The 26,385-nt window shown below is 46.8% G+C and overlaps 1 long non-coding RNA gene and 1 pseudogene across 1 annotated transcript; both read left to right on the forward strand.

Moving 5' to 3' along the window:
* The first annotated feature begins 359 nt into the window (after positions 1-359).
* LOC119878181 lies at positions 360-24,681 on the forward strand. Its single transcript, XR_005386681.1, has 4 exons — positions 360-488; positions 2,770-2,846; positions 13,486-13,562; positions 23,274-24,681. It is a non-coding gene; the product is annotated as an uncharacterized LOC119878181 (long non-coding RNA).
* LOC119878180 lies at positions 15,511-18,956 on the forward strand (annotated as a pseudogene).
* Positions 24,682-26,385: the final 1,704 nt, after the last annotated feature.

The raw sequence follows: 26,385 nt of genomic DNA on the forward strand, positions 1-26,385 counted from the left end.
GTAGTAAGGACATTTTGAAAATATTAATTCCTCTGATCCATAAGCAGGGCCTATCATTCCATTTGTTTTGTTTTCAGTTTCATTCATCAGTGTTTTATTGTTTTCAGAGTATAGGTTTTTTACCTCCTTGGTTAAATGCATTCTTAGCCTCGGCCCCGGCGCCCCGACTAGACTAGCAGGGGGAGGCAGAGGGGGTCTCCGGTCCCCTGTAGGCTCCGCGGAGGGCGGGCCTCTGTGTGGCAGGTCTGCGGGGGGCGTGGCGGGGGCGGGGCGGGAGCTTGCCCAGGCGCCTGACCCCGAGCGTGACCTGAAGGGGGCCGGGGCGTGGCCGCAGGAGGAGCTGTGCGCAGATGCGGCGACCTGGGCACGGCAGGAGGTTGCGCGGCCGCGCCCCCAGTCCAGGCCCGCGGTTCCCCGCGGTTCCCCGCGGTTCCCCGCGCTCCGGGCTCACGGCAGCGGCTCTGCAGGCCTCGGCCCCCGGCGCGCAGGTCAGCGTGGGCCCCGGGAGGCGTGACGGGCCCCGGGGTGGCTGTGCGAGAGGCATCTGGCCCTCGCTGGTGGCGCGGCGGGTGCCTGGGAGGGACCGGAGGGGGACAGTGAGTCTTGGGGGCCGCATGGAGGCGCCCCCGTGGCGAGCCCGGCGGACACCCTTTGGGCCGCCAGGGTGCCGGGCAGAGGGCTGCGCGGGGGAGGAGTGGTGGCACCTGTTCTCGGAGGGGGGCGGCGGCGGGGCCTCCTACGTGTCAGGTCAGGTCTCACAGGAGCGGCTCAGGGAGGGTGTGGGGCCCCTCCACCGGGGCTCGGGGAGGTGCCGCCGAACCCATCCGCGGCTGCTCAGAGGGGTTAGGATGCAGGCACCTTGCGATGTCAGGGCAGGGCCTTGGGGCGGTGGCTTGAGGGCCTGGGCTGCTGGGCCCCCCCAGGCCCCCCAAGGCCCTTGGCTGTTCCTCCTCCCCCCACCCCCTCCCCGCTCTCAGGTCCCTCCCTAAGCTCCCCAGCCTGGCCGGCAGCATGCCCCCCTCCCCCTTGGTCCCTTTCAGGTGAATATGGCTACCTCTGAAATTGTTGAATTTTGAAATCGTTCCCCTTTCTGCACATCCTGTCCAGTATTTGTGGTTTCCTGTCTGGCCAATGTTCCCCATTCTCACCGGTGTAAGGTGGGATTTCGTTGCGCTTTTGACGTGTGTTTCCCTGATGGAAATAACAGTGATGCGGCGCATTTTCTCATGGGCTTGTCGGCCACGTCGACGTCTTGCTCTGTGCCATTTCGGTTCGTGTCTTTTGCCCATTTCCGGATTGGATGGTTGGTTTCTCTGCTGTTGAGTTGAATGGGTTCTTTAGAGATCGTGGATGCTGGCCCTTTATCTGACGGGTCATTTGCACGTAGCTTCTCCCATTCTGGAGGTTGTCTGTTGGTTTTGTTGAGTGTCTCTTTGGCTGTGCGGAAGCTTCTCATCCCGATGAAGTCCCAATAGTTCATCTTTGCTTTTGTTTTCTGGCCTTCACGGGTGTATCTTGCAAGAAGTTACTGTGGCCAAGTTCGGGAAGGACGTTGCCTGTGTTCTCCCCTAGGGTTTTGAGGGAATCTCATCTCACATTTACATCTTTCATCCATTTTGAGTTTTATCTCTGTGTATGGTGTGAGAGAATGGTCCAGTTTCATTCTTTTGCATGTGGCTGTCCAACGTTCCGTTCCCAGCAGCCTTTAGTGAGGAGGCTGTCTTTTTTCCAGTGGATGGTCTCTCCTGCTTGGTCGAATATATGGTCCTGACCGTAGAGTTGAGGGTCCACTTCTGGATTTCTCTCTTCTGTCCCATTGATCCGTGTGTCTGTTTTTCTGCTAGTAGCACACTGTCTTGATGAGCACAGCTTTGTAGCACAACCTGAAGTCCGGCGTTGTGATGCCGCCAGCTGTGGTTTTCTTTTCTAATATTGCCCTGGGCATTCGGGGTCTTGTCTGATTCCACACTAATCTTCAGATGATTTGTGGCGACTCTCTGAAGGGAGCCTTTGGTATTTTTGATGATAGGGATTGCAATCAATGTGTAAATTGCCCTGGGTCAGTCACGTTGACATTTTCCCAATATATGAATTCTTCCAATCCAGGAGCAGGGGATAGTTTTCCATCTCTTAGTGTCCTCCTCAATTTCTTTCAGATGTGTTCCGTGGTTTTTCGGGTAGAGATCCTTTACCTCTTTGGTTAGGTGTATTCCTGGGTATCTCATGCTTTTGGGTGCAGTTGTCACTGGAACCGACTCCTTAATTTCTCTTTCTTCAGAGTCATCGTTGGCGTATAGAGAGGTGACTGATTTCTTGGCATAGATTTAGGATCCTGCCACGCTGCCGAATTTGCTGTATGAGTTCTACGATCTTGGGGTGGAGTCTTTTGGGTTTTCCGGGTACAGTACCATGCATGCCATCGGTGAAGAGGGCAAGTTTGACTACTTCTTTGCCAATGTGAATGCCTTTTATTTTTTCTGTCGCTTGATTGCTGAGGCCGAGATGTCTAGTAGTATGTTGAGAAGACGTGGTGAGGGTGGACATCCCTGTCTCTCGTTCCTGATGTTCGAAGAAAGGCTCCCAGTGTTTCCACATTGTGGATGATAATTTGCCACGGGCTTTTCGTAGATGGATTTGAAGATGCTGAGGGACGTTCCCTCTATCCCTGTACTCTGAAGGGTTTGGATCTGCCATGGATGCCGTATTTTGTCAAATGCTTCCTCTGCGTCTCTTGAGAGGATCATCTGGTTCTTGTTTTCTCTCTTGCAGATCTGATGAAGCCCATCGAGTGTTCTCCGAGTGCTGAAGCAGCCTTGCACCCTGGCGATTAACCCCACTGGGTCGTGGTGAGTAACTTCTTAATCATGTCCCGTCGGATCCTGTTGGCTCATATCTTGTGGAGAAGGTGTGCGTCCGCCTTAATCAGGGACATCGGTCCAGCATTGTCCCCTTTTGGGGTCTTGGGTTTTGCAGTTAAGGTGATGCTGGCCTCCAAGAACGAGCTTGGAAGTATTCCATCTCTTTCTATCTTTCGGAGCAGCTTTTTAGTAGCATAGGTAGTCTTTCTTCTTGAAGCGCTGGATAGAATTCCCCTGGGAAGCCATCTGGCCCTGGACTTTTGTGTCTTGGGAGGTTTGTGTGTTTGTTTATAGGTTTCTTTCTTATTGGAGGTCATTTTGCCAACATCGAGTGTAACTCCCCCAGTGTTCATCGCATCAAGTGCCCCCCTCTGTGCCCGTCACCCAGTCAACCCCGCCCCCCGCGTTCCTCCCTTTCTTCCACCCCTTGTTCATTTCCCAGGGTTAGGAGTCTCTCCTGTTCTGTCTCCTTTTCTGCCATCTCCCACTCATTTTTTTCTTCTTTCTCCTCTGTTCCCTTTCACTATTTTTTTCATACTCCCCAAAAGAACGAGACCATAGAATGTTTGTCCTTCGCCGACTGCCTTCTTTTTCTTTGACTCAGCCATAATACCCTCTGGTTCCATCCACATCGAAGCAAATGGTGGGTGTTTGTCGTTTCTGATGGCTGAGTAATCTTCCATCGTGTACAGAGACCACTCGCCCTCCTTATCCATTCATCTTTCGATGGGCACCGAGGCTCCTTCCGCAGTGTGGCTATCGTGGGCATTGCAACTCGAAACCTCAGGGTGCACGTGTCCCGGTGTTTCCCCGCATCTGTATCTTTGGGGTACATCTCCACCAGTGCACCCCCATGCTGGATCGCAGGGCAGATCCGTTGTTACCTCTCTGAGGCACCTGCACACGGTTTTCCAGGCGTGGCTGCATCAGGTCACATTCCCACCAGCAGTGCAAGAGGGTTCCCTTTTCGCCACATCCTCGCCGACCTTCGCTGTTTCCTATCTTGTTAACGTTCACCGCAGTCGCTGGTGTGTCAGGTGGGATCTCGTGGTGCTTTTGACCCATATCTCCCTGACGGCCAGTGATGCGGAGCATTGTCTCACGTGCTTGTCGGCCATGCCTAGTCTTCCTCTGTGACATTTCCATTCATGTCTCTTGCCCGTCTTCCGGATTGGATCGTTGGTCTCTTTGCTGTGGAGTTGCAGAAGTTCTTCAGAGATCTTGGATACTGGCCCTTTACCTGACAGGGTCATTTGCACATGTCTTCTCCCACTCTGTGGGTTGGCTTTGAGTTTTGTCGGGTGTTTCTTTTGCTGTGTGGAACCTGCTCATCTTGGTGAAGTCCCAGCAATCCTTTTCTTCGCTCTTGTTTCTCTGGCCTTCGTGGCTGATGTCATTTCTACGAAGTTGCTGTGGCCCAGTTCAAGAAGGGTGTTGTTGCCTTTGTCCTGCCCTAGGATTTTGATGGACTCTTGTCTTGCAAAATTGAGATCCTTCATCCATTTTGAGTTTATCCTTGTGTATGGTGTGAGAGGAATGGTCCAGTTTCATTCTTCTGCGTGTGGCTGTCCAGTGTTCCCAGCAGCATTTATTGAAGAGACTGTCTTTTCTTTTTCCCCGTGCATGGTCTTTCCTGCCTGGCTGAATATTAGTTGCCCATAGAGTTGAGGGTCCACCTGTGGATGCTCTCTTCTGTTCCGTTGATCGGCGTGTCTGTTTTTGTGCCAGTATCCCACTGTCTTGCCCGTCACAGCTTCGTGGCACAACGTGAAATCCGGCATTGTGCTGCCCCCGCAGTGGTTTTCTTGGCGACTCTTCCCGTGGCCGTTCGGGGTCTTTTCGCATTCCACACCAGCCTTCAGAGGACTTGCTCCAGCTCTCTGAAGAGAGTCCGTGCTATTTCTGACAGGGATTGCATTAGTTGTGTATATTGCCCTGGGTCACGTTGACATTTTCCCCAATATCAATTCTTCCAACCCAGGAGCGTGGAACCCTTTTCCATCTCTTTGTGTCTTCCTCAGTTTCCTTCCGACTTGTTCCACAGTGTTTCAGGAAGCCACCCGGCCCTAGACTTTTGTGTCCTGGGAGGTCTTTGATGATGACTGCTTTAATTTCCTCCCTGGATATTGACCTGTTGGGGTTTTCTGTGTCTTCCTGTTCCGTTTTTGGTAGTTTGTGGTTTTCCGGAAATGCGTTCGTTTCTTCTCAATTGCCCAATTTATTGGCGTATAGCTGCTCAGGATGAGTTTTTCAGATCGCTTGTATTTCCTACGTGGTGGTGGTGATCTCTCCTTTCTCATTCGTGTTTTTGTTAATTGGAGTCTTTTCTCTCTTCTTTTAATAAGGCTGGCTTCATGGTTTTTCTCTCTCTTATTGGTTCTTTCAGAGGTCCACCACCTGGTTTTGTGGATGTGTTTCCTCAGTTCTTCTGCTCTCTATTTCATTGAGTTCTGCTCGAATTTTTATTAACCGTCGTCTTCTGCTGGGTGAAGGTTTCATTTGCTGGTCCTTCTCCAGCTCCTTTAGGTGCCAGGTTAGTTTTCGTATTTGAGTTCTTTCCAGTGTTTGGATTGATGCTTGTATTGCGATGTCTTTCCCCTATTTGGGACCGCTTTTGCTGTATCCCAGAGATTCTGAACGGTTGGTTGTATCTTCGTTCTCATTGGTTTCCGTGAATTTTCTTAATTCTTCTCTGATGTCCTGGTTGACCCTTTCACCTTTTAGCAGGATGGTCCTTAACCTGCACGTGTTTGAAATCCTTGCAAACTTCTTGTGGTTGAGCTCTAGGTTCAGAGCATTATGGGCTGAAAATATGCAGGGGACGATCCCAAAGTTTTGGTATCGATTATGACCTGATTTGTGACCCAGTATGTGGTCTCTTCTGGACAAAGTTCCACGTGCAATTGAGAAGAATGTGAATTCAGTTGCATTTGGATGTAAAGTTCTGTAAATATCTGTGAGATCCACCTGGTCCACTGTATCCTTTAGTGCTCTTGTTTCTTTGGAGATGCTGTGCCTGGAAGACCTGTCGATTGCAGAAAGCGCCGTATTCGAGTCTCCAAGTAAAAGGGTATTATTATCTAAGTATGTCTTAACTTTGCTTAGCGATTGATTGATATCCGTGGCAACTCCCACATTCAGGGCATAGATACCCACGATCGTTAGTTAGGTCGTCTTGTTGGATAGATCCCTTACGTACGATCTAGTCTAGTGATTGTGTGAGGTTTCCCACATAGAGTGTCATGTCCTCTGTGAAGAGTGAGACTGTGACTTCTTTGCCGCTCCGGATGCCTTTTTTTTCTGTTTCGGAATGTCGCTGGGAAAGCGAGGACCACTACTATTCTGCCGAACGAGAGTGTTGAGGGTGGACACCCTGTCGTGTTCCTGACCTTAAGGGAAAAGCTCCAGGTTTTTCCCAATGAAGAGCACGTTCCCTCTCTGGGTCGTTTGTACCTGGGTTTTATGATAATTGAGGTTTTTTTCCCAGTATGCGTACCCAGCAGAAGGTTTTCATCCATACAGAATAACACCCAGTGCTCATCCCGTCAAGTGTCCCCCTCAGTGCCCGTCACCCATTCAACCCCACCCCCTGCCCTCCTCCCCTTCCTCCACCCCTAGTTCATTTCCCAGAGTTAGGAGTTTTATGTTCTGTCTCCCTTTCTGATATTTCCCACACATTTCTTCTCCCTTCCCTTATATTCCCTTTCACTATTATTTATATTCCCCAAATGAATGAGAACATACGCTGTTTATTTTTTATTTCTTTATTTCTTTATATTTTATTGGTATATGAATTTTAAAATTAAGAATTCAGTTTACTTAATAGACTACAGAACTATTCAGATGTTTTATTCACAGTACTTACATGTTACTGCATGAGTTGTAGTGGCTTGTGCTTTTTTGAGAAGCTTGTCCGTATCTTTGAATTGGTCAAATTGATGTGTGAAGTCTTACTACTGTTTCCTTTATCTTTTCAGTTTCCGCAGGGTCTGTAATGATGTTTCTTTCCTGATTTTGTTAATTTACGTCATATCAGTCTCTCTCTCTCACTCATTTCTCTAGAGGTTTGCGTATTTTATTTCCTATATTTAAGGGATCACATTTTTGTTTCGTTGATTTTGGGTTTTTTTTTCCTGTTTTCAGTTTCTTTGATTTTTTTCTTGTATTTACTATGCTATTCCTTCCTCTCAATTTGCTTTACTTTGTTCTTCTTTTTCTAGATTATTTAAATGGAAGCTTAGATTATTTGACAACTTTCTCTTTTTTAGTATGAGCAAATAATCTCATAAATTTCCCTTTCAGAGCTACGCACCACCGATATTGGTGTGTGGTATTCTCACTTTCATTCCGTTCTGTGTATTTTTAAAACTTTCCTTTGACATCTCCTTTCAACTCCTGGATTGCTTAGAATCATTTTGCTTAGTTTCTCAATATTTGGAGATTTTTCTGCTACCGATTTTTAGTTTGAGTCCATGATTTTCAAAGACCATGCTCTAGAATTTTAATTCTTGTAAATACGTTGAAGTTTGTGTCATGGTCCAGGATATGGCCTGTCTTGGTGTGAGTTCTGTGGGTGCTTGAAGACAACGTGTTTTCTGCACTTCTTGGGCGAGGTGTTTTATACCTGTTGTTGACATACTGTTGGCTGATGGTCTTCTCGAGTGCTCTGTATCATTGCTAATCTTTGTCCAGATTTTCTATCATTTATTTTTCTTCTTAAAATTTTTTTTGAAAAAGAGTTTATTTATTCATGAGAGACACACACACACACACAGAGATGCAGAGACACAGGCAGAGGAAGAATCAGGCTCCCCACAGGAGGGATGCGAGACTCAATCCCAGGACCCCAGGATCATGCCCTGAGCCAAAGGCAGATGCTCAACCGCTGAGCCACCCGGGCGTCCCTGGGTCATACTTGTTAAAAACCAGTCTGCCAATGTCTGTCTTTTGTATGTTTAGAACACTTCTCTTTCATGTAATTATTATGTCAGAGCATCCACCTGTCATTTTATGTTTTGTTTCTTTTTCCTGCTTTCCTCTGTGTTAGTCGAACGCGTTTTTAGAATTCAGCTTTGATATATCATTGTGCCCGTGAGTGCGTATCTTTCTCAGTGCTGCTTGAGGTTTTATACTACAGACACGTAATGTCACATTCTACTGTTGTCGACATGTTACCGGATAGGGCGAAGTGCAGAAACCCCACCTCCGTGGCCTTCAGCCTCACCTGCAACATCACTGTCTTAAATATTTCTTCTGCATACATTTGAGCCACACCAGGCAGTGCTGTGTGACTTGCTTCAACCAGCACGTAGCAGAGAAGGGAAGTAAATTTTATTCATGGATATTTTTGCTTATGTTATGTTATTTTTTCCTCCCCTATGCCCAGGTGCTTCCTTTTCTCCTTTTCTTTCTGGTTACAGGTCTTTCTCTTGGGGCAGGTCTGTTGGTGACAAGGCCTCCTACTTTTCCCTCTTGATTTCTTTCATTCCTGAAGGGCTCTGGGTAGACAGTTCTTTTCTCTCTGTACTAGAAAAGCCGGCCACCATCTCATGGCCTCCATGATCCCCGATGAGAAATCTGCGGTAATTCTAACCGTGTTTCTCGTGGGAGAGGCACCGTTACTCCCCCGTTACTGTTCGGCCTCATCCCCTGTCATGATGTTTCGGACGTTTGACTGTGTTGTGTCCTGGTGTGGATTTCTTCGGTTTTTCTGCACTGGGGTCTTTCCAGTTTCCTGAGTGTGGAGATTTAGGTCTTTTGTCAAATTTGGGGTCTTTTCATCCACTAATTCTCTGAAGTTTTGTAGCCATTTTCTTACTCGTCTTTGGTGACTCCGTGGACATGAATGTGGGATCTTTTGTTACGGTCCTATGGGTCACTGTATTTTTGGGATTTCCTTCCCAGTCTCTGCTCTGTTTTATCCATGTGGGCTATCTCTGTCATTCCGCCTGCAAGTTCACTAGGCTCTCCGTTCTCTGCACCTGTCGAGCTTTTTATTTGATTTTTTTTTCAGCTCCAACATTTGTATTTGAGTCTCTCTTGTATCTTTTATCTCTTTGCTGGTTCCTTTTTCTTCTTTCATTTTTTCCAGGTGTGTTTGTGGCTGTTTATCGAATGATTCCTACATTAGCTGCTTTAAAATCTCGTTAGGTATGGTGATTATTCTGTTAATCATGCTGTTGCTGTCTATTGATTGTCTTTATTCATTTGTTGAGATCGTTCCGGTTCTCATGTGCTGCGTGATTTTCTTTTTTTTTTCTAAGATTTTATTTATGTATTTATTCATGAGAGACACAGAGAGAGGTAGAGACAGAGGCAGAGGGAGAAGCAGGCTCCCTGCAGGGAGCCCGCACGATGCAGGACTTGATCCCAGGACCCCAGGGTCACACCCCGGTTGGAAGGCAGATGCTCAACCACTGAGCCACCCAGGCATCCCTAATACATTTATCTTAAGTCACGTTTTGGTAGTCAAGTTAAATGTAGTAATGTTTGTAGGATGCTGGGAGACATTGTAGGATCCACGTTCATGAGTTTGTCCTTTGGATTTCTGGCTTTGTGTTTTATTTTGCTGGTCAGAACACATCAGGCTTGTCGGCTCCTGATGCAGCGTTTACTTCTGCTTGGGGCTTTCGGGCTGGGTCTGAGATTGGACGTGGATTGCAGGTAATATCTTTATGATGTCAGAAAACTACTTTGTTCCAGGTTTTGCTGTTTTTAATCGGGGATGGGTGCTTGATCTTGCCAGATGGCACTTTGCTCCCTATGGGAAAGTTGTGTGCTTTTACTCTTGGTTATGTGTGTCAGCTTTAGGGACCATCCCTAATCTCGTGGGTGCAGCTGATGCTGAGCCCCTGGTCAGAAGGACAGCCACAGCCTGTCCTTAGGAATTTCATATGACAGTGGTTTATGCAAGTGTGAACACTCTTTCCCCCTCATGTGCGGGTTCCAGAGAGCCTCTTTATGGCTGAGGTGGCAGGGCTGATCCATGCAGCCCTTCCAGCCCAGTCTCCCATCTCTTCACTGATCTGCCACTGCTGGTGTGTGGCCCTCATCCTCGTTAACCAAGATGGTAGGTAGAGGGCTGGACATCAATACCATGTCCCCAGCAACAGAGGGACAAAAGGAAGAATAGGCCATCTTTAAGAGCCGTTCCAGAAGCTCTTACATGACCTTTCACCCCCTGTCTTCTGGGCCACATCTAGCTGCAAGAGCAGGCTGGATCACAGGGTGTTTATCTTAGGTCTCTGAGCCCCAGATGAAAGTAAGAGGCTAGACGGTTGTGCTAGTGGTGAAGAAAGGATGTGGGAACAGCAGCCAGCTCTGCCCTGGCCTCACTTCCAGCACCAGATGCCACTGCCCAGCATTCCCAGCGTGGTACTCTCCTGTGGTCTATGGCTGACTCAATTTCCCTGTCCTAACTCCACGGTGCAGGGCAGTGATGGGATGGAGAGACCAGGTCCTGGAGGTGTGCCCTTAGCTGGGGTCCTTGGAGAGGGAGGGGTTCCAGGGAATTAGGAGAATACTGAACGGGGAGGACGGTGTGCTGGGCACGGCGGGTGTGGGGGGCAGTCTCCCTTGTTTGATCCGATGTAGCGTATTTGTAGGTACAGGTGAGGGATTTAAGACCTGAGCCCTGAGCAGTGGGAATTGGAGGCGTGGCAGGCAAAGGGGGAGCAGGGTCTGGGGGGCAATGACCCCCTCACAGAGCACCTGCTGAGGACGTGGTGCGCCTGTCTCCCTGTCTGGTGTGATGGAATTCAGACAGGGCAGAGATGCGATGCAAGGCCAGGCCACCGTGCACTTCTCCAGGGACCCTCCATGTGGGGCATGCTGGTGCCTGAGCCACCCCTGAGCCCCTAACCGCAGCTCGGCAGCCCGGGCGGCCCAGGGTCGTGGGGCCCCGTGATGCTGGGTCTTCCCAGGAGAGCGTGAAGCCCCATGTGTGTTCTAGGGCAGCATTCTGTAGTGTCTCGGCCTCGTGCCTCGAGGCCCAGGGGCCATATATGTGTTCTTCAAATCCATGAGCATGGAATTTTTTCCATTCCTTTGTGTTCGCTTCAATTTCTTTCATGAGTGTTCTATAGCTCTAAGAGTATAGATCTACCTATTTGGTTAGGTTTATTGCTGGGGGCGGGCCTCTCTGTGGCCAGGGCGTGGCCGGGGCATGGCCGGGAGCTTACCCTGGCGCCTGACCCCCAGCGTGACCAAAGTCCCCAGGGCGTGGCCCGGGAGGAGCTGGGCACAGATGCAGCGATCCCGCCACTGGGGCAGGAGGTTAGTCGGCCTCGCCGCCGCTCCAGGCCCGTGGTTCCCCGCACTGCGGGCTCGCGGCAGTGGCTCTGCAGGCCTCGGCCCCGGCACGCAGGTCAGCGTGGGCCCCGGGAGGCGTGACGGGCCCCAGGGTGGCTGTGCGAGGGGCATCTGGCCCTCGCTCGTGGCATGGCGGATGCCTGGGAGGGACCAGGTGGGGGACAGCAGTCCTCGGTGGCCACATGGAGGCGCTCCCGTGGCGAGCTGGGCCAACACCCTTTGGGCCGCCAGGTTGCCAAGGGCAGAGGGCTACATGGGGGAGGAGTGGTGGCACCTGTTGGCGGAGGGGGCGGCGGAGGGGCCTCCTACGGGCCAGGTCAGGTCTCCTTCGGGCGGCTCAGGGAGGGTGTGGGGCCCCTCCCCCCGGGCTCAGGGAGGTGCCGCCGAACCCATGTGCGTGCGCTCAGAGGGGTTAGGGTGCAGGCACCTTGCAATGTCAGGGCAGGGCCTTGGGGCGGTGGCTTGAGGGCCTGGGCCGCTGGGCCCCAGGAGCCCCCCCAAGGCCCTTGGCTGTTCCCTCGCCCCCCTCCCCCCTCCCCGCTCTCGGGTCCCTCCCTAAGCACCCCAGCCTGGCCGGGAGCCCGCCCCTCCCGCTTGGTCCCTATCAGGTGAGTATGGCTACCTCTGAAATTTTTCCTTTTTGAAAGCGTTCCCCTTTCTGCACATCCGGTCCAACATTTGTGGTTTCCTGTCTGGCCAATGTTCCCCATTCTCACCGCTGTGAGGTGGAATTCCTTGTGGTTTTGATCTGTATTTCCCTGATGGAAATACAGTGATGCAGCGCACTTTGTCATGGGCTTGTCGGTCACGTCTACATCTTGCTCTGTGCTGTTTCGGTTCGTGTCTTTTGCCCATTTCCGGATTGGATGGTTGGTTTCTCTGCTGTTGAGTTGAATAGGTTCTTTAGAGATCGTGGATGCTGGCCCTTTACCCGACGGGTCATTTGCACGTAGCTTCTCCCATTCTGGAGGTTGTCTGTTGGTTTTGTTGAGTGTCTCTTTGGCTGTGCAGAAGCTTCTCATCCCGATGAAGTCCCAATAGTTCATATTTGCTTTTGTTTCTCTGGCCTTTGTGGGTGTATCTTGCATGAAGTTGCTGTGGCCAAGTTCGGGAAGGGTGTTGCCTGTGTTCTCCCCTAGGGTTTTGATGGAATCTCATTTCGCATTTACATCTTTCATCCATTTTGAGTTTATCTTTGTGTCTGGTGTGAGACAGTGGTCCAGGTTCACTCCTCTGCATGTGGCTGTCCAGCATTCCCAGTGGCATTTATGGAAGAGACTTGTCTTTTTTTCCAGTGGATGGTCTCTCCTGCTTGGTCGAATATGTGGTCTTGACCACTGAGTGGAGGGTCCACTTCTGGATTCCTCTTCTGTTCCATTGATGGATGTGTCTGTTTTTGTGCCTGTACCACACTGTCTTGGTGAGCACAGCTGTGCAGTGCAACCTGAAATCCGGCATTGTACTGCCCCCCGCTGTGGTTTTCTTGGCTACTCTTCCTGTGGCCATTCGGGGTCCTTTCTGATTCCACACAAATCTTCAGATGATCTGTTCCAGCTCTCTGAAGAGAGTCCATGGTATTTTGATAGGGATTGCATTGTGTAAATTGCCCTCGGTCACGTTGACGTTTTCCCAATATTCATTCTTCAGATCCATGAGCATGGAATAGTTTGCCATCTCTTTGTGTCTTCCTCAGTCTCTTTCAGACGTGTTCTGTCATTTTTCGGATAGAGATCCTTGACCTCTTTGGTTAGGTTTATTCCTAGGTAGCGCATGCTTTCGGGTGCCATCCCAAATGGGGTTGACTCCTTAATTTCTCTTTCTTCAGTCTCATCGTTAGCGTCTAGAAAGGCCACTGGTTTCTGGGCATTGATTTCGTACCCTGCCACACTGCCGAATTTGCTGTATGAGTTCTAGCAGTCTTGGGGTCGAGTCTTTTGGGTTTTCCAGGTGTATGGTATCATGTCATCTGTGAACAGGGAGAGTTTGACTTCTTCTAGGCCGATTTGAATGCCTTTTATTTCTTTTTGTTGCCAGATTGCTGAGGCTATGACGTCTAGTGTTATGTTGAATTGCAGTGATGAGAGTGGACATCCCTGTCTCGTTCCTGATCTTCTTCGGGGAAAGGCTCCCAGCGTTTCCCCCTTGGGAATGATAATTTGCCGCGGGCTTTTCATAGATGGCTTTGAAGATGCTGAGGAATGTTCTCTCTATCCCTATACTCTGAAGCGTTTGGATCAGGAATGGATGCCGTATTTTGTCAAATGCTTTCTCTGCATCTATTGAGAGGATCATCTGGTTCTCGTTTTTTCTCTTGCAGATCTGATCAGTCACATGGAGTGTTTGACAAGTGTTGAACCAGCCTTGCATCCCGGGGATAAATGCTACCTGGTCACGGTGAGTAACTTCTCAATGTACCGTTGGATCCTGTTGGCTCGTATATTGTTGAGAACGTTTGCATCCGTGTTCATCGGAGACATTGGTCTATAACTCTCCTTTTTGGTCGGGTGGGGTCTTTGTCTGCTTTTGGACTTAAGGTGATGCTGGCCTCATAGAACGAGTTTGGAAGTATTCCATCTCCAGAAGCTTCAGCTGGCCTCACTGTAGTCTCTTTGGCAGGCTCTTGATTTGGTTCAGGATGTTGCTCAGTGGCAAAAGTCATTTGCTCCACTGAGGCAGGTGGCGGCTCCGGCATGTGCGGGAACCCAATAGCATGCACCTGGGCGTGCTCTTCCTCCAGGGTGGCCACGGGTACAGGTAGCTCTTGCATGTCGGAACAGTGAGTCAGAGGTGTTACCACCACATGCATTGGTTTGGTCTGAGCAGCTGGCTTCTCGGCTCGAGCCATGACCAGCTCAATCACCTCTGGCCCTGAAGCTTTAGCAGGCCCCAAGGTAGGAGCTGGGGCCAGTTGTTGAGGTGGTTCAGGATATTGCACAGGGGTGGACACTATTTGCTCCACTGAGACGAGTGGTTGCTCCGGCATGTGGCAGACCCTGATAGCATGCGCTGGGACATGATCTACTGCGAGGGTGGCCAAGATTGCAGGTGGGTCCTCCTTGTTGGGAGAGTGAATCAGAGATTTGACCACCTCATGCATTGGCTTCAACTCAGCAGCTGGTATCTCTACTCTGGCCAAGCACTCAGCACCGACAGCCTTGCCCAGCTCGATCACCTCAGGCCCAGAAGCTTCATCAGGCCCCACCTTCAGAGCTGGGGTGGGCTGCTGACATGATGTTGCTCAGGGGCCAAAGCTGGTTGCTGCACTGAGGCAGGTGATTCCTTTGGCATGGCATGCCGGGGACATTGATAGTGGGCACCTGGGGGAGCTCTTGTTGCAGGGTGGCCAAGTGTGTAGGTGGCTCCTCCAGGTCGGGACAGTGAATCAGAGGTGTGACTGCCTTGTAAATTGGCTTGGCCTCAGCAGCTAGCATCTCGGCTCGGGCCATGCACTCAGCACCAACTGCCATGCCCGGCTCAAACTGCTCAGGCCCATAAGTTTCAGCTTGCCCCAGTGTAGTAGCTCTGGCGGGCTCTTGATTTCGTTTAGGATGTTGCTCAGTGGCCGAAGTCGGTTGCTTCACTGAGGCAGGTGGCTGCTCTGTCATGTGGGGGATCCCGATAGCATGCCCCTTGGCGTGCTCTTCCTCCAGGGTGGCCATGGGTACAGGTACTTTTTCACATTTGAAATACATTATTGCATATTTGCTTATGTTAAAAAAATAACTGTGTCCAAAACTTAAAGATTCTTATTTACTGATGCATTTAAATCTTTCTCATGATGATCTACGGCATTTAACATAGTAGTGAAATTGTTTATATCTGTGCCTTCAGCAGCTTTTACTTCTGTACTTGTGGTGTTCCTGTTTATATCACTCGGATATCTTTTGAAAAACAATGACATACTTTAGAACCCTGAAGATTTCCCTGGTGTTTTTTTTTTTTTTTTTAGTGTCCTACATTTCCATTTATTGGACCTACTGAATACATCAGTTAAATGTTTGCTTATTTTACATAAAGGGCCCATTTTCTTTTTTTTTGAATTTTTAATTTTTTATTGGAGTTCAATTTGTCCACATATAGCACAACACCCAGTGCTCATCCCGCCAAGTGCCCCCCTCATTGCCCATCACCCAGTCACCCACCCCCACCCACTTCCCCTTCCACTACCCCTTGTTTGTTTCCCAGAGTTAGGTGTCTCCTGTTTTGTCACCCTCACTGATACTTTCACTCATTTTCTCTCCTTTGCCTTTATTCCCTTTCACTAATTTTTATATTTCCCAAATGAATAAGACCATATAATGTCTGTCCTTTTCCGATTGACTGTTTTCACTCAGCATAATACCCGGGACAGCTGCACCCCAATGTTTATAGCAGCAATGTCCACAATAGCCAAACTGTGGAAGGAACCTCGGTGTCCATCGAAAGATGATGGATCAAGAAGCTGTGGTCTGGCGGGAAGTCATGGCGGCTCACCTAAAGAAACGAGTGTACGACGAATTCACTAAGGAGGTCCAGCAACAACAGGAGGAAATTGCAACCAAGAAACTGCGATTGACAAAACCAAGTAAATCTGCAGCACTCCACGTAGATCTGTGTAAAGCTCCCTTCCCAGCGGATGCTTTGCAGTATCTACTCCAGTTTGCCAGAAAGCCTGTTGAAGCAGAAAGTGTGGAAGGAGTAGTTAGGATTCTCTTGGAACATTATTATGGAGAATGATCCATCTGTGAGACTGAAAATTGCATCATTGTTGGGTTTATTATCAAAGACTGCAGGATTTTCACCAGACTGCATTATGGATGATGCCAATAACATCCTGCAGAATGAAAAGTCTCATCAAGGGATCCCTGGGTGGCGCAGCGGTTTGGCGCCTGCCTTTGGCCCAGGGCGCGATCCTGGGGACCCGGGATCGAATCCCACGTCGGGCTCCCGGTGCATGGAGCCTGCTTCTCCCTCCGCCTGTGTCTCTGCCTCTCTCTCTGTGACTATCATAAATAAATAAAAATTAAAAAAAAAAGTAAATAAAAAAAAAGTCTCATCAAGTCCTTGCTCAACTGTTGGACAGCTTGCTTGCAACTGGCACCAGACTCCCAGAGAATCAAGCTATCCAGATGGGATTAGTTGATGTAGCCTGGAAGCACCTCACAGATACGTCTCATGGTGTAAGAAATAATTGCCTGCAATTACTTGGCAATCTTGGCTCTTTGGAGAAAAGTGTCACAAAAGATGGAGAAGGCCTAGCTGTCAGAGATGTCCAGAAGATGATAGGGGATTACTTCAGTGACCAAGACCCACGTGTCAGAACAGCAGCTATAAAAGCCATGTTGCAGCTTCATGAGAGAGGACTGAAATTACACCAAGCAATTTATAATCAGGCCTGTAAATTGTTGTCTGATGACTATGAACAAGGGCGCAGTGCTGCAGTCCAACTTATCTGGGTTGTCAGTCAGCTCTATCCTGAAAGCGTTGTCTCCATTCCTTCTCCTAATGAAGAAATTCGCTTAGTTGGTGATGCATTTGGAAAAATTTGCCCCATGGTCAATGATGGCTCCTGGGTGGTTCGAGTTCAGGCTGCAAAGCTGTTGGGCTCAATGGAACAAGTCAGTTCTCATTTCCTGGAGCAAACACTCGACAAGAAGCTCATGTCCGATCTCAGGAGAAAATGCACTGCACATGAACATGCCAAGGAACTTTACAGGTCAGGAGAGTTTTCCAGTGGCAGAAAGTGAGGAGGTGATGCTCCCAAAGAAGAAATAGATACAGGAGCTGTGAACTTGATTGAGTCAGGAGCTTGTGGAGCCTTTGTTCAGGGATTGGAAGATGAGATGTATGAGGTCCTCATTGCTGCTGTGGAGGCTCTCTGCGTGCTGGCCCAATCTTCACCTTCTTTTGCGGAGAAGTGCCGCCCTGATTTCCTGGTTGACATGTTTAATGATGAAATTGAGGAAGTACATCTGCAGCCCATACACAGCATGAGAAAAATTTCTAATAATATCACTCTCCGAGAGGATCAGCTTGACACTGTCCTGGCTGTGTTAGAGGATTCATCCAGAGATATTCGAGAGGCTCTTCATGAACTTTTATGCTGTACTAATGTTTCGACTAAAGAAGGGATTCATCTTGCACTGGCGGAGCTGCTGAAAAATTTAACCAAGTACCCTACTGATAGGGACTCTATATGGAAGTGCTTGAAGTTTCTGGGAAGTCGGCATCCAACCCTGGTGCTTCCCTTGGTGCCAGAGCTCCTGAGCACCCATCCGTTTTTTGACACAGCTGAACCAGACATGGATGAACCAGCTTACATTGCAGTTTTGGTTCTTATTTTTAATGCTGCTAAAACCTGTTCAACAATGCCAGCACTGTTCTCAGATCATACCTTCAGGCATTATGCCTACCTCTGAGACAGTCTTTCTCATCTTGTTCCTGCCTTAAGGTTACCAGGTAGAAAACTAGTGTCATCGGCCATTTCTCCCGGTATTGCGCCCCATGAGGACCCATCCCATCAGTTCCTGCAGCAGAGCTCTGAAAGGGTGTACAGTCTTCAGAGCACCGGAACCCTCAGGGAACCCAGAAGCTGCTGGAGTTCACCATCCAGGATCTTCAAAAACGTGGAGAACTTCAGTCTGAACTAGCAGGAGTCGCTGCTAGGAGTTCTCGGCTACCTATCTTTGGTGTCAGCTTCTTCTCCTCAAGGCCTTGCAAGAAAAGCTCTGGAATGTGGCTGCCCCTTTATATTTGAAGCAGAGTGACTTGGCCTCCACAGCAGCAAAACAGATCATGGAAGAGACCTACCAAATGGAGTTCATGTACAGTGGTGTGGAGAATAAACAGGTGGTGATTATACATCACCTGAGGCTGCAGGCCAAAGCCTTGCAACTTATAGTAACAGCACGGACTACTCGAGGAGTTGACCCCTTATTTGGGATGTGTCAAAACTTTTTACAGGAAGTGGACTTTTTTCAGAGGTGTTTTATTGCGGATTTGCCCCACCTAAAGGACAGCTTTGTGGACAAACTTCTTGACCTTATGCCCCGACTCATGACATCCAAACCTGTGGAAGTGGTCAAAATTCTATGGACCATGCTGAGGCAGAGTACCTTCTTGCACCTCCCCCTTCCAGAGCAGATCCACACACTTCAGCCAGCATCATTGAGCCAGCAGGTGAGTCAGACAACCCCTTGCAGTTTACATCTGGATTGGTTGTGGCCCTGCATGTCGATGCGACCCTGGAAAATGTCCAGGACCCTCAGAGTGCTGTGAAGGTCCAGGTCTTCTATCCAGATGGCCAGGCTCAGATGATTCATCCTAAGCCGGCAGACTTGCAGAATCCTGGCCCAGGGCGCCACCGGCTTATCACTCAGGTGTACCCCTCCCATACTGCCTGGACAGAACCATGCCAGGTGGATGTGAGGCTGCTGCTGGCCTACAACTCCAATTCCCGCATTCCCAAATCCCCCTGGATTGACGGTGGCGAAGTGTCACCCCAGGTGGAAACCAGCATCGAGGGCACCATCCCCTTCAGCAAGTCTGTGAAAGTTTCCATAATGCCCAAACCTGCAAGGCGCTGAGTCACAAGCATTGTGTAGAGCTAAAGCTGAGAAAGACCTTCTTAGGTAGCAGAGTGAGCCCGAAGCCTAGAGCACTTCACCTGGAGCCGGCGTATGGGCATGAGCACCATCACCCTTATCGTCTCATCTGGTATCAAACACAAAATAAATTATTTTGCATTAAAAAAACAAAAACCTTCAAGTCCACACCTCTTCCTTCCCTGACTCCCCCCACCACCTCAATAAAGTTGAGAAAACAACAACAACAACAACAAGAATCTGTGGTCTATGATACAATGGAATATTACTCAGCCATTAGAAACGACAAATGCCGTGAAAGGAGAGTGATGTTTGTCTACTTGTTGGGTTCATGTTGTTGTACGTGTGTGTGCAGCCAACCAGCAGTGCTCATTATGTACCAGATCATCTACTAAGAATAGTCTTTTACCCAAAACCAGGAAAGAGGAGAGAGAAAGAACTAGTTTTGAGAGCTTTTTGATTTGGAAAAAGCATTACAAAAATCACAATTTTCATTATACAGTAAGGGAGTAGCTTCCTTCATTCTCGTGAGGATTAACGATAGAGGGAGTCCTGTGAAATGAAGACCACTTTGTATTCCAATTTAATTTCTTGAATTTCTTAATTGTTTCCTTTTCTTTTTGGTTTTTACTGACATTCAAAAACTGAAAAACTTCTAGCTCATAACTTTGTTGCATTTCTAGGTCCTTGCAGCAACAAAAGGAGATTGTCATATTAGGACTAGAACTTTAAGTGAGTCCTAAAGTATTGGAAGAAAATTCTAAAATATACATTGAGGTTCTACAAGGAAAAGATTGAGTTTAAACAAAAGAGCCTGAGCTAATTCTTCCAGAAGGTTTGTTACTTTGAATTCAGAGCCCTTTTACAAGTATATTAGAAAAATAAGTAGTCCCACAGTATCAGTCGATTCATGTATAAATGAGAAGAGGGCTAACATTAATGAAACTACCTCTAAAGTAGTTGACTGCCAAGCTGATTGTTAAATTGGTTATTATGGAAACAGGAGAACCAACTCACACACTTAGAAATGAGGTCCCAGACTGGAAGCACTGGTAAATGTAGCTGCTCATAATCTAAGTTAAATAATTCCTTGACAATCTGAGTAGATCTATATCATCATGGTGGTCTTATATGTAATTTAGGGTGTTTAGTAGGAAATTATTGAATGGACTTCATGATTCTCTAGAGCTTATTTTTGAGAGGTGCTAGTGAATCAGGAGGGAAAAAAATAAATGCTCAAAAAAGTCCTATTGCCATCTTACACATTTGGGGAAACTGTAAGAATATGTCCAAAGAATCTTGGTCTTCAATACTTTTATATACAGTAATAACTAACACCATAAAATAGCACTTATTTAGATAGAATTGATGGTAGACGTGGCAGTACTACATCCTTTTCTACAATGTCTGAGTGTTTGTAGTACTTAAGACCTTTCCATCAGGCATCAACATTAAATATTGAATACCTCTAGAAAGTGTGAAAATAATTTTGTCTTTGGAAGTAGTTAACGTGCAGTTTTTCCGTGTGTCCCATTGGACTTTTCTAGTGATGATTCTCCTAGGATGCTTTATCAGTAGGTGTCTGGATTTTATGGACTAAAAAGGTGATATTTTCTTTTATAATTGAAATCTGTAAATTATCTTTATACTTAATTTTCTATGTCCATTCATAGCAAAAAGTAAGCAAAATATCCCAAGACAAAGAATGATGGTTCCCCCCCCACCAAACCTTGAGCATAACCGTTGAGGAACAAGAACTGTCGGAGATCTATGTGTGTGTATCTGTACATACATCCATGCATACATGGCAAGATTTAACAGAAATCACAATTCCGACATCATCTGTGGTTTATGTCACAGCTCTTCTCTGTCATCAGCCTCTGTTTTTCTCTTTGGGCTTTCGTTGAAAAATACTCAGCCTCATATCTTTTGCTCTGAGACTTTAACTGTAATCCTTGAATTCTTAATTTCAGTTCAGAAACCCTAGTCGTAGAACTCATGAGTCTCCAGATTTCCATGACTGTCACCAAAAATTGAAAATCCTATAGGTTTGCCTTTTTTTTTTAAACTAAAGACTTAAAAGCAAGAAAAGAAAAAAAATGCTTCTTTCTGTCTTGACAAACATGAGGAAGAAACTGCAAACAGGAATACAGGTGGAAGCAACTCCTTCTGTAGCCTCCCCTTGTACTTTTAAAAGAGTTTTGTCATGGGGTTAATGATGGAGAAAGTTGACAACAGGCATTGTATATGTCTGCTGTTCGCAAACTGTATTGTGTGACCGTATTTTTTTCCCAGTCATTGAAAGGATTCTCCCAGTGTGATACCTCTTAATTTAAAGAAAAAAGTGTTTTTTTCTCCTGTAAAATAGTCATCATTTGGAACTGGAGGGTATTACGCTCAGTGAAGTAAGTCAATCGGAGAAGGGCAAACATTATAATGTCTCATTCTTTTGGGGCATATAAAAATAGTGAAAAGGAATAAAGGGGAAAGGAGAAAAAATGAGTGGGAAATATCAGAAAGGGAGACAGAACATGACAGACTCCTCACTCTGGAAAATGAACAAGGGGTGGAAGAAAAGGAGGTAGGGTGGGGGTGTGGGGTGACTGGGTGACGAACATTGAGGGGGACACTTGATGGGATGAGTGCTGGGTGTTATGCTATATGTTGGCAAACTGAACTCCAATAAAAAAAATCATCATTATTTTATGACATTTATAAAATGCAGTAAAAGATAAGGAAACCATCCTGAGAGGCAGGATGCCTCTCTCATTTGGCCAGCTTTTTAACATGTTCTACTTATTTTCCTCCCTTATTATTTAAGGCTTTTTTGTATGTATGCACTGTCTTTTTTATTGGCTATATTTTTGAGGAAGAAGCTCTTCAATTTACAGGTGCTGTATATTTTATAGTCATAAATTCATTGATTTCTAGAAATACACATTTGCTTCCATGTATCCATTAGAGTGCAACAATCCTGAACTCCTAGGGATTTTTCACTGATGAAAGTTGTTTTTATACTTCCCTGTTGTATTGAAGCAGGTCTGAAGACCAGGAAGAAAGCTGACTAGTGATCTGAATTGCAAAATGTTGAGAACTAACCAGTGGGTTGTCATGGTGCCTAATGACTCTTGTGTGTGTGTGTGTGTGTGTGTGCCTAATGACTCTTAAGTACAAAGGAAGTTTATTAATTATTTGAAGTAAAGACAACACAGTCATTTGTAGGAGATCCTTAGCTAGAAAGTTTTAATATTCTTTGAAGAAATCAATACAACCAAACCTTAGAAAGTTTTAGAAGTTACCAAAAAATCAAAACCTGAGCTGCAAAAAAGAAAAGTCATGTATCTGAGGTGACAAACGTAAGGGAAGCAAGCAAGTGCAGGAAAGCTGGAAGCTCTCGATTGGTTGTGGCCACAGAGAGTTTGGACAAGACAGCAGGATGTGCCACTTTTGTTTTGTAGGGAAGTGTCATTTGTGACCGTCATATTTGTAAATGGGTTTTCCGTTGGTTTTGGCGGCAACAATGTTTGCCACTCCTCTGGTCTAACTGGACCGAGACATCCCTCACTTCTATTACCGCTAGTCCATGTGTGCAGTGCTGTTGGTTGGCTTTGGAAATGTGAACTTTGTGGATAAAACAGGGAAGTTTCTCTGGCATCGAGTGGCACACAAGGCTCTGTAGGGATGGTGTGTGTGCATGCGTGCGCATGAGATACTCTCATAACAGGAAATATACAGTACTCAATTTCATCAACAGTAGCTCAAATTTAGTTACTGAAACAGGTTTCAATGAACATTGTATTCTCTGCTTCAGGTTTTTGTAGAAGTGACAAAATTGGACAGTGTAATACCGTAAAGAACTACAAATTCACTAGAATATAGCTGACCTCCCCACAACGTGGGGATTAGGGGTCCCGACAGCATCCCCCAGCACAGCTGAAAATCCACGTATAATTTTTGATTCTGCCAAAACTTGACTGTTAGTTAGTAGCCCACTGTTGATTGGAACCTTACCGATGATATAACCAGTAGATTAATATGTATCTTACAATGAAGTGAGCTAGGGAAAAGAAAATGTTATTAAAATCATAAGGAAGAGGGGCGCCTGGGTGGTGCAGCCATTGGGCTCCTGGGCGATGCCGTCAGTTAAGTGCCTGACTCTTGGATTTGGCTCAGCTCATGATCTCATGGTCTCTGGATCAAGCCCTGCATCGGGACTCATGCTCAGCAGTGAGTCTACTTGGAATTCTCTCCCTCTGCCCCTCCAACTCGTGTACACACTCTTTCTCATTCTCTCTTAAATGACTAAATCTTTAAAAAAAGAAAATCATGGGAGTAAAGACATCTATGGTGCTGTACTGTATAAAGAAGTGGACCCATACAATGCAAACACATGTTGTTCAAGTAACAACTGTACTCTTACTATATATATATCCCACTTATTAAACTGTGATCATTAGACAGTCATCAGCAGTTGTCCCTAAGGCTAATGAGCTTTTTTTTTCTCTCTCTCTCCTACTCCTAGTCTGCAGAACAGGAATGCTGCCCCTCTCTACTGCATTAGCAGGAAAAGATCTCTGAGGGCAATTTAGAAGACCTGGTGTCTGTTTCCACGATTGCCCTTTCCAAGCTGGGTCACCTTTCCTCACTCCATGGGCCTTTGTTCTGTTATGTGTGCTTGAATAGCAGACAGTCGTCAACCAGTCTCATACAGTATAATCTAGTTGGAAATCTCTGAGCGCAGGACTTACACGACAGCCACCCCGCCCCGGATCCCCTGCCCTGCGTGCCCGCTCTTCGTGGTGCTCGCCACCTTGTGACATGTTACAGATTTATTCAGTCATTGTCTCTTCCACCTGCGGAGGAAGACCAAACCCTGTGGATGGGGGCAGTCGCCTGATGTGTTTTGCCCATCGCTGTGTCATCAGCGCCTGCGTCAGAGCGTGTCGGAAACCACATGAAGCTCGTGGTGAATGTTTCTGGAATGAGTTAGTTATTAGGATCCAAACTGTATTTCTGGGTAATAATTTAGAGATCACTAAAAACTAAGTTCCTATGATAAGGGTTTTAGGTGTCTGCCAGTCGGCTTTATGACGTTCTTTGGTTTGCATGAAAAACTCTATTCCTCCTACAGGATAGAATTCGAAGAGCAATTTATATTTAGAAGATGTTTATAATAAGCCTTATGGGCCCAGTTTATCGCAGTGATCTCTTGTTATTCAAATGCTATATTTTCTCTAATGTAGATTGTACGGTTGTGCCTGGGAGGCATGTGCACTGCATGAAAGTAGGATCTGTGAGGCCCTCTAGCCATCATCACACCATATGGCTATTCCTGTAGATACTTACTTAAACCACAAAATATTTGCACATTGCTTTCTTTCTTAGCAAGTAGAAAATATACATGATAATAAAAATGTTACCTGATAGAAGAAATTTAATTTATTCATTTCACAGTTAAGAGTCTGACAATGAGAGATCTGTCCTAAATGGCTACCTACTTATGCATCATGCTTATTATATGTGTCAGATTGAAATATTTCCCATAATCCTGGTAAGTTGAGGAGTAAGGCCCACCTGAGCGCGACCCGAACGCAAGGGCACGAGGCTTTGCACGAGGCGTGGTGCATGGCAATTGGTCTTTTCTGTTTATAGTCACTCCGGGGTGGGGGCCGGGTCTGGAGTGAGATCATCTCCTGTCCTGCCTTCCGTGCTGTTTGTAGGTGGACACCTCCCACATTTGTCATTCTCCCACTGAATTGTATATCCAACTACTCATGTAACCTCTCCTCCAGTTTCTGCAAATAAACATGATCTCACCACACATACTCCTCTGTATTCTTCACCCCTGTGACTTGACTGCAAGGCTGTCTTCCCAGTTACTCAGCCTCCAGACCTCAGAGTTGTCTTTAATTCCTTGCTGTCTTTCAAACCCCCATCCAGTGCATCAGAAAAAAAAAACCTTTTATCTTGACCTTCAATATAGATCCAGAATCCAGCTGTTTTCTATTATCTCCACTGCTAGATACTAATTCAAGTGACCATCTTCTCTTGCCTGAATTCTTCAGAAGCCTTTTGTGGGGTTTTCCTGCCTTTCCCCATGCCCCGCTGTGAGATTCTACATGGAGCAGCCATCTCGATCCACTTAAAGCAAAAGTAAGATCCTATAACTCTTCTGAAACCATTTGAAGGCTCATTCAGCTCAGTCACTGTAAAAGCCAAAGTGGGGATGGTGGTCAAAAGGCCTACGTGATCTGTCTGCCCTTCCTTGTCTCTTTTATCACAACCTCTATGTCTGCCTTCCTGACCACTCTGCATCTTCCTTTACTGTTTCTCAGAAACCCATACAAGTTCCCACTCTTGGACTCATTCTAGCTCATTCCCTTGCCTAGAAAATTCTTTGACTTGAATTTCTCTTAGAGAGCCTTCACTTGCTTCAAGTCTTTTCCCAGAGGTAAACTGTTCATGAAGGCCTACATTGATCATTTATTCTAACTGTAAATCCCATCTCGCTGGCACCCCTCATTTCCGTTGTCCTGCTCCATTTTTTCTTTGCTACATGTCTCTTTCTAAAATGCGATGTGATGTTTTGTATTCGTTGCTAATTACTGGTTTCCCACTCTAGAAGCTTCACCAGAGCAGGCACTTTTGCATCTCTTTGTCTCTGCTGTACCCAATGAGGTGAAGACCATGCTTTACACAAGATAATAGCTTATTGAATAATTGAACAAATAAACTATGAGATACAGAATTTCCACTCACTCATTGGACAGATATATTGAGTGCCAATGATTGCAGTCCCTGTACCAGGCATTGCCATACAGTAGAAAGCAAAAGACCCATGTTCCCATGGAGCTTTCTCACGGCCTACTCAGAGGACAGTCACTTTAGAAATATTCATACTGACAAGTGCCTACAAGAAACGTGGGAAAGGTGCTATGAAAGAAAATGACAATGTACCATAAAATATCATAATGGAGAGAACTAGCTCTTAAATTAGAGGTTCAGGGAAGACCCCGTTAAAGAAGTAACATATGTGATGAATGTTGTAAGGCTAAGGCTAAGTTCCTACATAGGAAATCTTAATAGCCATTGAGATGTTGAAGAATGTAAAAAAAATATTGATGGGAGTCTCCAAGATTGAGAAAGATTGAAAAAATGGTCAGGGAAGGTGGAACATAATGAATAGATAGATAGGAGAGCAGCATTAGATGTGACTAAAGTCAGCATGGACTAGATCACACCAGGATTTATTGGCTCAGAGGGTTTTGATTTCATCCAAGGTACAAAGAGAAGACTTTGAAGAGAACTAATAAGCAAAGTAACAACATAATGATGTTTGGGGCTTTCACTATTAGGCTACCTGTTGTGGGTTTGGGAACGATTCAGAAAAGAACAGAGTTAGGGACACCTGGTGTGGGGGGGATCAGTCGGTTGAGCCTTTGCCTTTCGGCTCAGGTCAGGATCCCTGCCCAGTGGGGCATCTGCTTCTCCCTCTCCCTCTGCCTCTCCCCGCTCCGACTCATGCACTCTCTCTCATGGTCTCTCTCAAAGAGATAAAAGTCATCTTAAAAAATTGAAAAGACTTGAGTTACAAGTGGGAAGGCTAGCCAGAATGCAATGATATTAGTTCTAGT

This window comes from Canis lupus, unplaced genomic scaffold (assembly GCF_011100685.1).
Source record: "Canis lupus familiaris isolate Mischka breed German Shepherd unplaced genomic scaffold, alternate assembly UU_Cfam_GSD_1.0 chrUn_S112H272, whole genome shotgun sequence".
NCBI lineage: Eukaryota > Metazoa > Chordata > Mammalia > Carnivora > Canidae > Canis > Canis lupus.